This window comes from Rattus norvegicus, chromosome 19 (assembly GCF_021556685.1).
Source record: "Rattus norvegicus strain SHRSP/BbbUtx chromosome 19, alternate assembly SHRSP_T2T, whole genome shotgun sequence".
In the NCBI taxonomy this organism is placed as follows: domain Eukaryota; kingdom Metazoa; phylum Chordata; class Mammalia; order Rodentia; family Muridae; genus Rattus; species Rattus norvegicus.
The window spans coordinates 49835336-49851114 of record NC_141552.1 but is presented as its reverse complement, the minus strand read 5'-3'; the positions used below and the strand labels follow the sequence as shown (position 1 = coordinate 49851114).

The 15779-nt window shown below is 44.5% G+C and overlaps 1 protein-coding gene across 2 annotated transcripts in view; it reads right to left on the bottom strand.

Annotated features, from left to right (window-relative positions):
* Tango6 (transport and golgi organization 6 homolog) overlaps positions 1–15779 on the bottom strand; it is a 187440-nt gene that overhangs the window by 22024 nt on the left and 149637 nt on the right. The gene's annotated exons all lie outside the window — the stretch shown is intronic.

The window sequence follows — 15779 nt, the reverse complement described above, 5'->3', positions numbered from 1 at the left end:
GACAGCATGCAGACATCAGTGCCATTACATAACAAATGTTCAACAGACAGCACTCAAAGGCTTTGGGGGAGTTTTCATACACATGTCATTTTTCTTAGAAGGAAACTGCTATGCATATTGAGAGATAATGTTTGATTTGCTTGAAATTTACCAAAAGCACTTTACCGCTTGGGAAAACCAGACTATGGCATGTCATATATGGTTCCTCTGATGTCTGAATCAGTCTGTATCTGTAGCTAGCCCATTCACGGTGATTCTATATGAAAGAGCAAATGAATAACGCATGTCTTATTCTGAGTTATTACTCTGTTCTTTCTTTCCTATACTGGGTGGGTGGTTGAATTGGCTTAGAGACTCGTCTGCCGTGTAGGCAGCTATACCTTCTATTTAACAGAATGTAGGCAATACATACAAAATGGGCTGTAACCATACATGTCCTACAGAAACCCATTGCTCTGATCTGGAGAAGGCTGATAGAATGTGATAGGATGGGTTTTTGCAAACCTGATTCTGGTTATGTGTTTGTGTGTATATTCTGGTGTGTGTGTGTGTGTGTGTGTGTGTGTGTGTGTGTGTGTGTGTGTGTGTGTGTAAAAATGTAGTATAGAGGCCAGAGGACAACTTAGATAAAGGTCCTAGCCTTCTAGTTGTTTGAAACAGGTGCCCTTGATTTTCAGCTAAGTATGTGGATTGCTGACCCCTGAACTTTCCCCTCCTTTGTGCCTGCAGGAGCACTGAGATTCCAAATACTTGTCTGTGTATTCTACCACCTCACCCCAAGGCAGAGTTTCTCTCTGGCTGTCCTGGAACTCACTCTGTAGACCAGACTGACCTCAAACTCATAGAGATCTGCCTGCCTCCACCTCCTGAATGCCCAGCTTGGGTCTGAGGGTTCTAGCCCAGGGCCTCACCCTTGAGCAGCAGCGCCTTTGCCCACTAAGCCATGTCCTCGGCCCCAAGCCTGTTTCCTCTTTTGCATACTGACTCACCTTAATAATGCTACTAAGGTACCCTGGGTAACATAACAGATTGTGATGATGTCACTAAGATGCCCTCGATAACATGACAAGTCTTGTTCCTGATGAAAAGTGAACTAAAGACAGGGAGAGAAGGAAGAAACTGACTTTCGCTAGCATTTGGCAGTGCTGGTTGCCAGAGATACCAGGAGACCAGCACTGCTGCTGGCTGGCATTAGCTTGGGAAAACTTTGGAAAACCCACAAGTCCTGCTTTCTTCATTCATAAAATGAGATGTCTGAATTCTTATGAAGCCAACAGTGCTTGGTAAATAAATTTAGGAAAATATTGGTCTCTTTGCTACAGACTCCTTATAGGCTGATACAAACTGAATCTCTATGAGGGACACCATTGTACTTTTCAAACTTATTTGACCTTATTTCAAAGGAAAAACTCTTGAGTTACTATGCCAATGGACATTTTTGTGGTATATAAAATAAGTATCTCAAAGATCTCTTCTACTTCTTACATCCAAAAATTCTGCCACTTTAAGTATATAAATAAGAGAATCTTCTTGGTCCTTTTAGGTAAGAATGAGGAAAAGCCTTCTATAGACACTGAGGTATCCAGAGGTCAAAGCCAGGTCTCCCATATGCAGGTCCGTGTAAATACATAGAGAAGGGGAACAGAGATGTTTTCAGTGTTGGGTCTTTCAAGCTGTCCTTACATCACTAGAAGAGGCTGGGTGTTCACAACTCAGCAGCTGCAGTGAGGTGCTGAAGCCTCATCTTCCCAATGGCATATGCATCTGTCCTTGTTGAGGAAGAAAGGGGGGCACCACACTCATGTCCACAGCACCGACCTCTCACAGATGACGATGGTGAGTAAGACTGAATCTGATTTTATATAGATCCTGAATCCCATCCCCAACTCAGCCCATAAAAGCTGGGGATGGTCCTGCAATCTTAGTTGAAACATCAAGTCTCTTCTCAGTAGTGTTTGCCTTTGGAACCAGAAAAGGACTCTGAGTGTTAGATATTCTAGTCCTGTATGCTGCCCAGCTGTACCAGTGGGCACAGTCAGCAGTGGCATTGCCTCCTTCAGAAGAGCTGAACTGCAAGCCAGGGGCACAGAGCCTAAGTGCAAGAGGAGGAGATAGGAGTGCACAGGCTTTCAGGCCTGGGCCTGATTCCTGGCTCCATCTCTGTGTTTCCCACCTTGTGATAGCTCAGCCCTTCTTCTACAAACTCTGTAGACTAAAAAGTACCTTTGCAGGCTGGAGAGATGGCTCAGTGGTCAAGAGGACTAGCTGAATTTGGAGAGGACCCAAGTTCAATTCCCAGCACCTACTTCACCTACACAATGACTCAGAACCATCTACTCTAGTTACAGGGTATCTGATGCCTTCTTCTGATCTCTGTGGGCACCAAAATGCACAGAGACATATCCAGGTAGAACACCCTATACATAAAAGAAAATGATTTAAAAAATAATTCAAGTTCCTTTACTTTAGCTAGACCACACCGGAAGTCTATTATTTTAATCCAAACAAACTCTGAGTCTAGTTAATCCTGTTTTTCATACATCCTGAAAGTAAACTGTACATGTCCCTCTTGAAATCCCATTGAAATGACAGGAAGGGGTTTTTTTAAGTGACACTGTGTAGAACAACAAGAGTTAACATGGTAACAGTGGTCACAGAGATCTACGGTTGAATGAACCTTGGAGTCACATTCTGGATCTCTCAGGATAGCCCATCTTGACCTTGGCAGTCTGTGTAATCACTAGGAGCATCCTGCTCACTTTCACATGGCCTCGTTTGAAAGATTACCTAATTAATTAATTAACAAAGATGGTCCTGGCAGTACATGCCTGCACTTGGGAGGTGGAAGCAGAAGGACCAGAAATTCAAGGTTTTCCTCAGCAACACCAGCCCAGACAGGGGCCGTGTCTTGTGATGGTGAAAATGTTCTGGAACTGGCTGGTAGTAATGGCTGCATGCTTTGTGACTACTTAAGTAACGAGTTCTTCATTTTAAAAGGGTGAATTTTATGATAAATGACTTATATGGATTTAAGAAATCACATGAAAATGAAACACAGACAGCACAGTCACATGTGTGTCAGTGGCAGTGACCTCCAGCAGCCGGTCCTCACCTGGCTGGTCCAGCTTGGCCCTTTCCAGTTTGCCAGCTTTCCTTGGTTATGTCTGTCCTGGGCCTGGTGCCGTTCCTCTCCTAACCCTTTAGCCCTGTGCTCTCAGGCTCCTGGCTCAGGTCCTTAGACAATCGTGCCCCTGAAATATGCGTGTGAAGACACTTTAATCTCTAACTCCGGGGCTTGGTGCTATGATTGGATGGCTGCAGTCCCATATATGCATCTCGGGTTTGACAGATGATGGACTTTGGAAAAAGACACATTAAGACACATTAACTGATGACTAAACATTGCTTGTTTTTGAGACAGAGTTTCTCTGTGTATCTCCAGTTGTCCTGGAACTCACTCTGTAGAACAGGCTGGACTCAAACTTAGAGATCTGCCTGCCTCTGCCTCCCAGGTGCTGGGATTAAAGGTGTGCTCCACAACTACCCAGCTAAACATTATTTTTAATGTGTAGGAACAAAATTTGAAAATTGTACTTCTGTTCTGTTTGGCTCCTTGAAAGCAAAAGACAGCAGATTAAGTCAGGTTTGAGACAACAGAATAAGACAATCGTCTGAACATACACATTGAGAAAAGAGACATCACTTTTTTCTTAGTTGCTTTACTATTGTTATAATGAAACAGCACAACCTAGACAATTTTAATTTGGGACTCATGTTTCCAGAGGCTTCCATCATGATGGACAGCACTGCAACAAGAATGGCACTGGAGCAAAAGCTGGGACCTTGCACAAGCACAAGGCAGAGAGAACTGGGAAAGGGATGAGCCCATCCCTGTTACACGCATCCCCCAACAAGGCCACACCTGCTAAACAGTTCCATCAACTGGGGACTAAGTCCTCAAATATAGGAGCCTATGGGAGCCATTCTTAGATTCAGGCTGCCACAACTGTGTGACAACTGCTCCAGAGGAGCCACAGCACTGTCACCACATTTCAAATCTCTAGGCAATTGTTTAGAGGTCATTTTAAATTTTGTCAGTGTGGGCAATTAAACCTGTGACTATTGTCTACTCTCAGGTATCACGAGTGAAGTCATTTGCTTTAAGATAGCATTTGTTTTAGGAGGCTAGGGATATGGCTTAGGGAAACGCTTGCTGGGTAAGTGTGAGGACTAGAGTTCCAATCTCCTGTACTAGTACAAAACTCCAGACAGGCATGGGGCTGCCTATAACACTAACACTTTAGAGTCATAGACGGGGGTGGGGAGTGGAGTGGGAGTGGAGGAGGGGTTCCCCAGAGCAAGCTGGCAGGTGAACGAGCTGAAATCAGTGAGTTTCAAGTTCAGGAACAGATCCTGCCTCAATAAGCAAAACTGAATAATTGAGAATAGCATCAACTATGTACACCTGTGTATACATGTGCTCCTACACATGTGTATACATGCATATACACATACACTATATACATATATAAAACCTTTTTCTGTGCCCCTTCTTTAAAGCCAGGTGATAGAGATGCATGCCTTTAATCCCAGGATTCAGGAGGCAGAGGCAGGTCAATTTCTGGGAGTTTGAGGCCAGCCTGATTTACAGAATGAGTTCCAGGACAGCCAGGGCTACATAGAGAAATTCTGTCTCAAGAAACCAAATCAAAGAGACAAACAAAAAAGCAGTACCATTTACTAAGATATGGTCTGATACTTAATCTCAGCGAGTTCAGTCATTTGTAAAGTGGAGCTGACATCACCCACTGCCAGAGCTCCTGAGAGAATTAACTAAGACTAATAACACATTTACTAAAATCCTACTTCAGGGTGTGTGTGTGTGTGTGTGTGTGTGTGTGTGTGTGTGTGTGCTGGAGATAGAAGCCAGGGTCTTGAGCATGCTAGGAGGCCATGAGCTACACTGCACTGAGCTACCCTCTAGCCTAAAGCCACGGTCTTAAAGCAGACGGCATTGTTATCACTGCGGCCCTCTATCCACTGCTTCCTAGTGTGGGTGATAAGGAAGAAAACAATGATGTCAGAAGTCAGAAGTCAAGTCAAGTCCAAATCTACATTGAGTCCTTTGGTTTAAAGACTGTGGAACATCTAAGGTCTTATTGTCCTAGTAGAGCCAAATGGTGTCCTGCACAAGGGGTACCAGGCTGGCACATGCAATCAGAGATGACCGAATTCCAAGTAATGACACCTAACTTCCAAAATTTGAGATAACCCAGCGAGGTTTACTGGTACAGGCCTTTAGTCCCAGTACCCAGGAGGCAGAGAGGCAGGTAGATCTGAGTTTGAGGCCAGCCTGATCTACAAAGTGAGTACTAAGACAGCCAGGATTACAGAGAGAAACCCTGTCTAAAAATGACAACAAAATCCTTTGTTTTGAGATGACCCATGGTGACATGGTGAGAGCCTGGCACAGTCAAAAGTAGGGTATCAAAAGTTCTAGACAGCTGTTTAAACTTGTTGTATACACGTGTGATACTGTCCTTGGTCTGAGCCAAAAGTGGTAAATATAAAAGACTATGCCATTCCATTAATGCATGTGCTTTTATGTTCTTATGCATTAGATAAAATAAACTTAATTTTAAAATTATAGATACCAAATTAATCACCTATTCATCCATATGGATATAATCTGATCAGTCAATATAAAATTATCCTTAGTAGGTTTTTATAATAGTCATTTTAAGGGGACGGGACTATAATATCTCAGTGGTAGAATGCTTCCCTAGTATTTGTTAGGTCTTGAGTTTGATCAGCCTTGGTGGGTTGAAGGGAAAAGAAAGAAAAAAAGGACTGGGGATGTAGCTCAGTTGGTCCAGTACTTGGCTAGCATGTGCGCCAACAGCCTGGGGTTCTATGCCCAGGACCATATACACTAAACACGACAATTACACCAGTTATCCCAGCATGTGAGAGGTGTAGGCAGAAGATCAGGAGTTCAAGGTCATCCTTAGATACATGGCAAGTTTCAGGCCAGTTTGGGTTATGTGAGACTCTGTCACAAAAAAGAAATGAAGAAACAGAATCTAATCACAAAATTAAAAAAAAAAATACAACCCCAAACCAAAAGAACAAGTAAGTGGGCCAGAGAGCTGAGCAGGTTGTGCAGTGGTGACGATGGTAGCAGGAGCACAGCCCTGTACTGCACTGCAGTGACCACTGGACCACCTTTAACGCTGCTCTTGCAGGACAGGACAGCCTTGAGAGTCTGAGAGGCTCACAAATACAGAGCCTCTCCCTCGGGCACTTCTATGTCAGACAGACACAATAGACATGAAAGGGTTAGAGAGGTCTAGGGTTTTGTACAAAAGCCAGAATTTGCACCAAGAGCTTGTTTACTACACACACACACACACACACACACACATTCAGGTTTCTCACTGTTTTTTCTGTTCATGTGACAGAATTGACTTCTTTCAAGGTAAGCATGTCAGAAAAATTGCTCTTCTTGTCTTGCTGGAGCTAGAGGGTAGGGGTGGGTGGAAAGGAGAGAAGAATGGAGACTCCACACTAGGTACAAGCTCTTCTTGAGAAGAGGTCCCTGTGAGAGTATGGCCATAATGCAGTACTTTAGCCCTAGGATGGTTGACAGACACTGTCAATCCAATAATCTACAGTCACCTAGGAGACAAGCCTCTGGGTACTCTGGCAGGGGTTACTAGATAGAATCAGCCTCTGGGTACGCTTGTGAGGGATTGTCTAGATTAGGTCAGTCTCTGGGCACAGCTGTGAGGGATTGTCTAGATTAAATCAGTCTCTGGGCACAGCTGTGAGGGATTGTCTAGATTAAGTCAGTCTCTGGGCACAGCTGTGAGGGATTGTCTAGATTAGGTCAGTCTCTGGGCACAGCTGTGAGGGATTGTCTAGATTAGGTCAGTCTCTGGGCACAGCTGTGAGGGATTGTCTAGACTAGGTCAGTCTCTGGGCACAGCTGTGAGGGATTGTCTAGATTAGGTCAGTCTCCGGGCACAGCTGTGAGGGATTGTCTAGATTAGGTCAGCCTCTGGGCACAGCTGTGAGGGATTGTCTAGATTAGGTCAGTCTCTGGGCACAGCTGTGAGGGATTGTCTAGATTAGGTCAGTCTCTGGGCATAGCTGTGAGGGATTGTCTAGATTAGGTCAGTCTCTGGGCACAGCTGTGAGGGGTTGTCTAGATTAGGTCAGTCTCTGGGCACAGCTGTGAGGGATTGTCTATATTAGATCAGTCTCTGGGCACAGCTGTGAGGGGTTGTCTAGATTAGGTCAGCCTCTGGGCACAGCTGTGAGGGATTGTCTAGATTAGGTCAGTCTCTGGGCACAGCTGTGAGGGGTTGTCTAGATTAGGTCAGTCTCTGGACACAGCTGTGAGGGATTGTCTAGATTAGGTCAGTCTCTGGACACAGCTGTGAGGGATTGTCTAGATTAGGTCAGGCTCCAGGCACAGCTGTGAGGGATTGTCTAGATTAGGTCAGTCTCTGGACACAGCTGTGAGGGATTGTCTAGATTAGGTCAGTCTCTGGGCACAGCTGTGAGGGATTGTCTAGATTAGGTCAGCCTCTGGGCACAGCTGTGAGGGATTGTCTAGATTAGGTTCACTGAGGGAGATGGTTCACCTTAACTGTGACTGACACCATTCCATGTCTTGGGATCCTGGGCTAAATAAAAAGGAGAAAGTGAGTTGAGCTTTCATTTCTGTTTCCTGTCACAGATGTTCTTGCTGCCATAGTTTCCCTGCCAAGATGGCCTCCATCTCCTTGAAGTATAAACTGAAATAAAGTCCTCCGTCATCAAGTTGCTTTTTGCCTGGTATTCTGTCAGAGCAATGAGGAAGATAACTAACAATGATCCCAATCCAACCAGATGGGTGTCCTTGTCCAAGACAGTCACACACAGATGGGAATGGAGTGCTGTATCTACAGGCAAATGACCATGGTAGATCAAAACATGAAGTCATGAGAGCCTGCAGCTCTAACATACCCAGTGTGTTGCTTTGTTATGGTGCCAGGGCAATCTACTTCAAGACCTAATGGATTTTTTTCCTTTGGGGATTAGAAGAGTGGAGATCAGAATATCTAAAAGCACGTAAAGAGGGGATTGTGTTAAGAGACAATTTATAAAGATACAGTCTATTGTGAAATTCCAACTATGTTGGACAACAAAAGCTGGATTTGTATTTAACATCTGGCATGGATTTAATAAAATGTGTGGCCACCATGTCAGTCACAGTGGCTGATTGGTAGGATGCCACTTGGTTGATGGAGTTTCATGCTCCCAGGAAGGCGGTGCTGTGGCAGGTAAGAGAGAGGATAAGGGAGGGCGGGTAAAAGACTTGGGGCTGTGGACATCACCACCAGACAGAAAACTGTAAGGTCGAGTGGATTCAGGAACCCCAGCAGTTCTCATAATTGAGAACAGTGGGCGTTCTCACAGCCAGGTTCCTGTCCTGAACACGTGAGCACAGCACCCCATTGAGAGGACTGTGACAGACAATCACTCACAGAGACAACACCTGAAGTCCTTCCACATGTGGATGAGGCATCCCTGACATCTCAGACCAAGCCAATAGAAAGCATCCGCCTCTAGATCCCACCCACTCAAATGTTTATAAGGCCATATCCACAGGGAATAAAGTGCACAAGTTATTTCACTGATACGCAGACCAGCAAAAGACAACTTAGAAACAAGAGTATTTTTAAATCCCTTTATGCCCCAACTCCAACGACACTATGAACAATGTTAGAGACAAGATTAATTCTTATTAAATGCTGGTGTTCATTGAGTATGAACTGTATGGACACTCATGCCTTCCAGATAACAATGAGAAGAGGGAGGCTTCTATTACCAGAGTCTAACACTGGATGTCAGCCATGATGGCATACTCCTGGGATCTCACTCTGAGGCAGATACAGATCATCGTGAGTTCTAGGTTAGCCTGAGTTTCATAGAAACTCCATATGCTGGCTGGTTTTCTGTCAACTTAACATAATCAATAGTCATTAGAGAGAAAGGAGCCTCAATTGAGAAAATGCCTCTAAAGGTTGGGCTGTGGGCAAGCCTATTGATTATTTTTTTAATTAGTGATTGATGAGGGAGTCCAGCCCACTGTGGGTGGTGCCATCCCTAGGCTGGTGGTCCTGGCTTCTATAAGAAAGCAGGCTTAGCAAAACATGTGAAGCAAGTCAGTAAACAATTTTTTCATGGTCTCTGCATTAGTTCCTGCCCCAAGTTCTTGACCTGTTTTGAGTTCCTGTCTTGACTTTCTTCAGTGATGAGCGTGATATGGAAGTGTAAGCCAAATGAACTGTTTCTTCCATATGTTACTTGGTTATGGTGTTTTATCACAGCAGTAATGGTCCAAACTAAGATATTCCAGCTCAAAAAACAAAAGCTAGACATGGTAACCCCTGCATGAGAGTGATGGAAGCAGAGGATCATGTTGAAGGTCATTCTTGGCTACATAGTGTTTCAAGCCAGTCTAGGCTACGTGGGACCTCACCTCAAAACAAAACAAAACAAAACGCCAACCAACCAAATAAACAAACCCCAACAAAACAGTCCAATACTGTCCTTGAAATGAAGTCACTGCAGGGTGAAAGCTTTCATCTGACTCAGAGGGTGACTCAACCATAAAATTAATAAAGCTAAATTCTTACCCCTGTAGAAACTGCAGGCTTGCCTTATTTTGGAAGACCTGTTGTTAAGATCTTTTCTTTTTTCTCCAGGAAGCAAGATGGTTCTGTGGATAAAGGTACTTGCCTCTAAGTCTGATGACTGAGTTTGAAGCCCAAGACTTACATGTAGCAGGAGAGAACTAATCCTGAAGGTTTTCCTAAAACCATGCACATGCTGTGGCACATGTTGTGGCATGTACAGTCCCCACAGTAAATAAATATTAAAAAATAACTGATTCTTATCACTCTGAAAGAATGAATTCCAAAATCTACTATTGACCTCCCACTAGACATAACAGAGAGAGATTATTCTGTTGGCATTAAAGTTAGGGACTGGAAGGCGGAATTGTCTCCTCCTGAGAATTTTCTTTTCTTTTTTTCCTTTTTGGTCTTTTGAGGAGGGTCTTGATACAGCTCAGGTAAACTCTCTCCTGCCCAGCTCTTGGAGCTGAGACTACAGATGGGTACTACTATATACCTCTTAACACAGGAACTTCAGAACAAAATGCTTGGTCACTGCAACCTCCATGCAAAGGATGATGTCATAGTTCTCCTAGAAGTCAATTCTCAATAAACTATGTAGAAGGCACACATTATGTAGGTAATCTATAGTCGACCCTAAACCACGCTTTTGTTTGTTTGTGTTGAGACATGGTTTGTTTGAGACGTCTCTTCCTGTCCTGGAACTCTCTGTACAGCCCAGGGTGGCTTTGAATTCTCAAAGATTTTCTCTGCCTCTGTAGTGCTGGTGTTAAAGGTGAGCATCACCAAGCCTTTTTTTTTTTTTTTTTTTAAATAAGTGTCTAGCTCAGGCTGGCCTGGAACTCATGATCCCTCTCTTCAGTATGTCCTACCAGTGGGTCCTTCCACAGCCAACTTATTGTTTCTAAATTGGGTGCTTTGTTGCTTAGTTCTGGTTTGCTATGTAGACTGGGCTGGCTTGGATCGAGCTATGTAGACTAGGGCTGAGGTTACAGCTCGAGTCACTGTGCCCAGCTGCTCCTTTTTCCTGTTTATTATGTATGCAGCTTTATCTCCATTTCTCCATTATTCATGGCAGTTACACCTTATAAAGTCACTGTGAGGACTGAATTAGTTGGTGGTGGTGGTTTTTTCCCACTGGAAATAAAAGGCAGGCTCCTAATAGCCTTGGTTCTACTATTTAAGTACTTTAAAAACAAACAAACAAGCAAACAAACAAACAAGCCTCTTTGTTCCTTGAATTGGTAACCTCTATCTTTGAACTGATTTTTTTTCCCGTTGTCTCTTTTTTGCTTTTAATTATATCCAATAACTTTTTAAAATGATTTACTTATTTTTATTTTATGTGTTTGTGCAACACATGTGTGCAAAGCTCTTTAAGGCCAGAGAAGGCACTGGATCCTCTGGGACTGGAGTTCCAGACAGTTGTTAGCCACTACACCAGTGATGAGAGCTGAACCTGGATCCTTCGTAAGAGCAGCAAGCGCTCTTCACTGCTGAGACAGCCCCATCCTGTGTAACTTTTAATTGTAGCTTAGGTATTACAATGTGAAATTATGGAAACCCTGCATCCCACTTTCTGATAAATGCATCTTTCCTTTTTCCTTTTGAGTTTTTGGGATGCTGGGGACTGAACCCATGCATGCTAAGCCAGTATTCTATCACTGTGCTACATACTTGCTTACTCTTTATTTTTTATGTGTGTGAGTGATTGTGTACAGTATACAGTGCATTGTCTGTAGTTTCTGTGCATATTCACATATGACTGTGCACACACGCATGCATGTGTGCCTCTATGTGTACATACCTGTGCACATGTGCAGAGGCCAGAGGAAGATGTCAGGTGTGCCTCTCTCGGTCTTATATCTTGGAGCCTAGAGCTACACTGGTGTTGGCACGCCATGGCCATGCTGATCTCACTGCCTTGCCCTCAGTGCTGGGGTTAGAGGTGCACATGACAGTGCTGAGAGCTGAGGTCAGCCCGAGATTCTTGCACATCTGCTGCTCCTACCCACCTAGCCGTCTCCCTGGATCCTCTGGGCATTTTTGGATTTGTTTTGTGTTTTAAAGCAGGAAGCTATATTCCTGCTTTGGAGGTCAGCCACAGACATAAACACGCAGGGTTGGGGATGGGCTCTCTGGGTCCTCTCTCAAGTTGCCTGTCTTTTCCTAGCAGCTTGCTGTCACTAGACTCCATCCCTTAGTCTTGGCTAAGACGTCCTCTTTGCTAAAGTCCCTACAGTATTGCAAGCCTCAGCGAATAATTTCTTAACTTGTCCTACACTGAAAGCCAAGGAAACAGACACTCCTATGCACGCGGTCGGCCCTCTAAGACTCCTCTTAAGAACCTGACTGCTCCTCCTTCCTCTCTCAGGCAGGCTGCTTGCTGTACTGACTCGGACTGTCCGGCTGCTATGGGAAGCAGTGCCAGTGTCCACTGCCCTAATTCCTGTCTGTGGACGGACTGATGAATGTGTATATTCTACGCTACTGTATAGAATGAGCAAGCTCCTGGGCAGAGATCAAACTTGGGAAGAAGGTGGGAGTCCCGTGCCACCTCTCTGCCCTGCTGCCCAGCTCGCTCTTTCTGTGTCAAGAAGGCCTGTTCTTACCTCTGAAAGCAACACTAGTTACAGGTCTGAACATGCCATGCCTCCTCTCCTGGGTATTCTTAGCAAATTTATTTTTCGGTAAGGTTAAGTAGAGTTTAAAGAAGGTAACTCTGGCTTATAAACTGTATATTAAATAGATACTGTCTAAAGCTAAAACAAAATTCAGAGACACCCACCCCTCACATCCCACATGAGAAAGTGCATGCAGATTTTGGGATGCCTGCTACAAAACAAAACTCTGACTACTTTCAAATGGGAATGAGCTAAAACCTACCTTATGACCTATCAGCAGTGATGGCTTCCCTCTTTATCCCCATCTATCTCTCTACCTCCCTGACTAGCTGCCATCACCACAGGTCCTAGGCGTTTCATCCACAAGCAACAGATGAAACCCAGCATTGTCTTCTGGCTGTAGCTGGGGAGATGGTGATGAGCAGGACAGGAAGGAAGACGCACATCACCAACAGAGCAGCACTTTCATTTCAGCTGTTCCTGGGGGCACACAGCTCCAAAGAGAACCGTCAGCATGAGCTCTGCCAACATCCCCACTCCTCATTACAGCGCACTGGGTGTAATCACACCATGGTTACAAGATTCTACACACCTGGTCTCAAGGATGCAGTGGGGAGACAGGCAGGCATCTATCCACCCTCCCTCCTTTCCTCCTTCAATGTGTAAGCACAATTTAGAAGTTTTAGTGAGTGCGACTAGAGAGAGGTTTGGAGAACAGGAGAGGTATTTCCCATTTACACCACTATTTGAAAGTGACAAAGATCTTCAAGGCCATGGGTTAGTCTCTGTATGATGAGGTCAGCTGTGCTGTTTCCATTAGTGAGACACAGAGGTGAGATGCCCCGATCACATTTCTGTCCTCTTGCCTGTAGTCCATGTGAGTCTGGACCTTGGCAGTGTAGTCAGGGCAGCCAACTGATCTGCTCTCACCTCCTGAGGGCTGCGATTACAGACACACAACAGCACACCTGGCTTTTAGAGCTCCCGCTTCCTCTTTCACTGTGCAAACCAATCATTTTTCTCTAATTCTTTCTCTGTCTCTCTGTCTCTTTCTATTTCTGTCTATCTCTCTGTCTCTGTCTCTGTGTCTGTCTCTCTCTCTCTCTCTCGTGTGTGCATACTGTAACTCATACTCAGTAAGGATTCATGCACTAACAGATTTTTTTCTTTTTGAACCTTAGGGGTCAAACTCAAGGCCTTTGACTACTAAGCATGAGGTCTACAAGTGTGCTCTACTCCATGTCCAGAGTTTTACAGATCTGTTTCATTTAATTCCTGTAGCCCAGGAGCACCTGTTCTGTAACAGACAGTGAACTTGACCTCCTGACCCTCCTGCTTCTAGCTTCCAAGTTTTGGGGTTACAAGATAAACTAACACACTGAGCTTAGATTTATCCTCACAAAGTTGTAACATATTAAATATATTTTATTCTTTATTATCTATTTATTGGCATGCACATGTGTACCTCTGTGTGTGTGCCGAGGAGGTCAGAGGTAAATCAGATCGGCTGAAGCTGGAGTTGCAGGCACCTGTAGGCTGCTTGATATGGGAAAACCAGCAAAGAACAACACAAGGACCATGATACAGTTGCCAAAGCTTCACAAATTTTGTTGTTCTTTGAGGTAGGTCATGCTCTGTAGCCCAGGCTAGCTTTCACCTCATGATCCACTTGCCTCGAATCCTAAATGCTGGGATTTTAAGTACACCACACTGAGCTTAGCCTAAGTTGTTTCTTGAGTGGCTGGTGGTTGAGCCTTTCCTGTGCTAAAGGCTGGGCAAAGGCTACACTGCTGAGCTACACTCCAGCCCTGTAGATCCTAAGGAAGACAGACATACTGAGCTTTCCTTTTCTCTCCTTTCTTTCTTTTTTCGTTTTTTGTTTGTTTGTTTGTTTTTTGTTTGTTTTTTTGTTGTTGTTGTCTTGTTGTTTGTTTTGTTTTGAGACAGGGTTTCTCTGTGTAGCCTTGGCTGTCCTGGAACTTACTCTGTAGACCAGGCTGTTCTTGAACTCAGAGATCTGCCTGCCTCTGCTTCCTGAGTGCTAGGATTAAACTACCATCACCACCCATGTAACACAGATGTTTTTTAATTCTCATTTGTACAGTAGGTTTTCCACAAGAGCTGTGTTTTTGTTGAGAATTTACAATTCATTTAATTCTATGAACCGTCAGGTCATGGTGCACATGTCTGTGAGAACTCCATCATTGCACACGTCTTCCTCTAGAGCTCTGTGACTCAGGCAGATCTTCTCCCCACTTTCTTGAAGCACTATTAGCCACAGCCCCAATATCCATTTCCTGCCATCTTTTTTGCTAACTAAACTTTGATTTTGTTCCAAGCATAGATGTGCCAGCTAAATTCAACATCAAGACACCTTACAGTGGGGAGTGGTCAGGTGAGCATTCTGGCTAATGAATAAAACAAAAGTAAGCTGGAACGGGGTGGTGGTGGTGATGTTAGGAAACTGTCAGTTCTGGAGGCTACCTCTATGGTAGCTGCGCTGTGGCCAGGAGACAAAGGGCCATGACAATTCCAGATACACAGGCCCTGCTACAGCTGAGTTGCTAAGAAATCCTTGGTTCCTGGGATTTGTAAAAACAAATCCTTACTTGTTGAGGCCACTGTAGTCAAGCTTTTAAAACATGTTCATGCCACATGAGCTCATTTAATCCAACCTTACCATAGACGACGCTCATGAGAAGGCGAAGAGGTGCAGCTGACGGTGACAAGCAGGGAAGTGGCCGTTTGGAAATTCAGCTGCCAGACTGAACAATAGCAAGGAGGTATTTATGGAGGAAGGATGGAAGGTCGGAAGGGGTTGACTGAGAGTGCCTACATGTACAAACAGGCACCAGCAACCTGACACGGTAAAATAGAAGCGTGAATAAAGCTTCTCTGTGTGGCAGAACAATCCCTCTCACAATGGCTTCCTGGAGGTTTGGTTAAATACTGATGTGCGAGCCACAGATGAGTCTGGATGCCAGCAAGTGAATTATTAATGCTGGCTCTATCTGAAGTCAGCTGGGAAGGTGATTAGAAGCAAGAAAGAAATTAATTTGAGGTCACTCAATCTAAGCACACATTTGGATGCATAAACTTTCTTCCTGAATTGGCTATCCACCAGGGAGAGGTCCAATCAAACCCACTTGAAGGTAGAAAAAAAAATGTAATTTATGCCACAAGGGAAGAATGGATTGAACTCAGACCTGGCAAGGAAGTCAGTCTCTTAAATGAAGCCCACTACACCTAAGCATGAACAACGGACTGAGTCAGAAAGACAAGTCAGCAGAGTTCAGGATGCAGGGCATGGAGACTGTGTTCCAAGGCTCACCTTGGAACCTGCCCCGAGAGAATGCAAGGACTCTAGGCCTCTGTAAACCTGCGTGGTTTTCCTGTGGCAGTTCTGGGCAACTATCTAGTGCACTGCAGAGACTCTTACTGGACACGCCAACAATACCATTTTCTT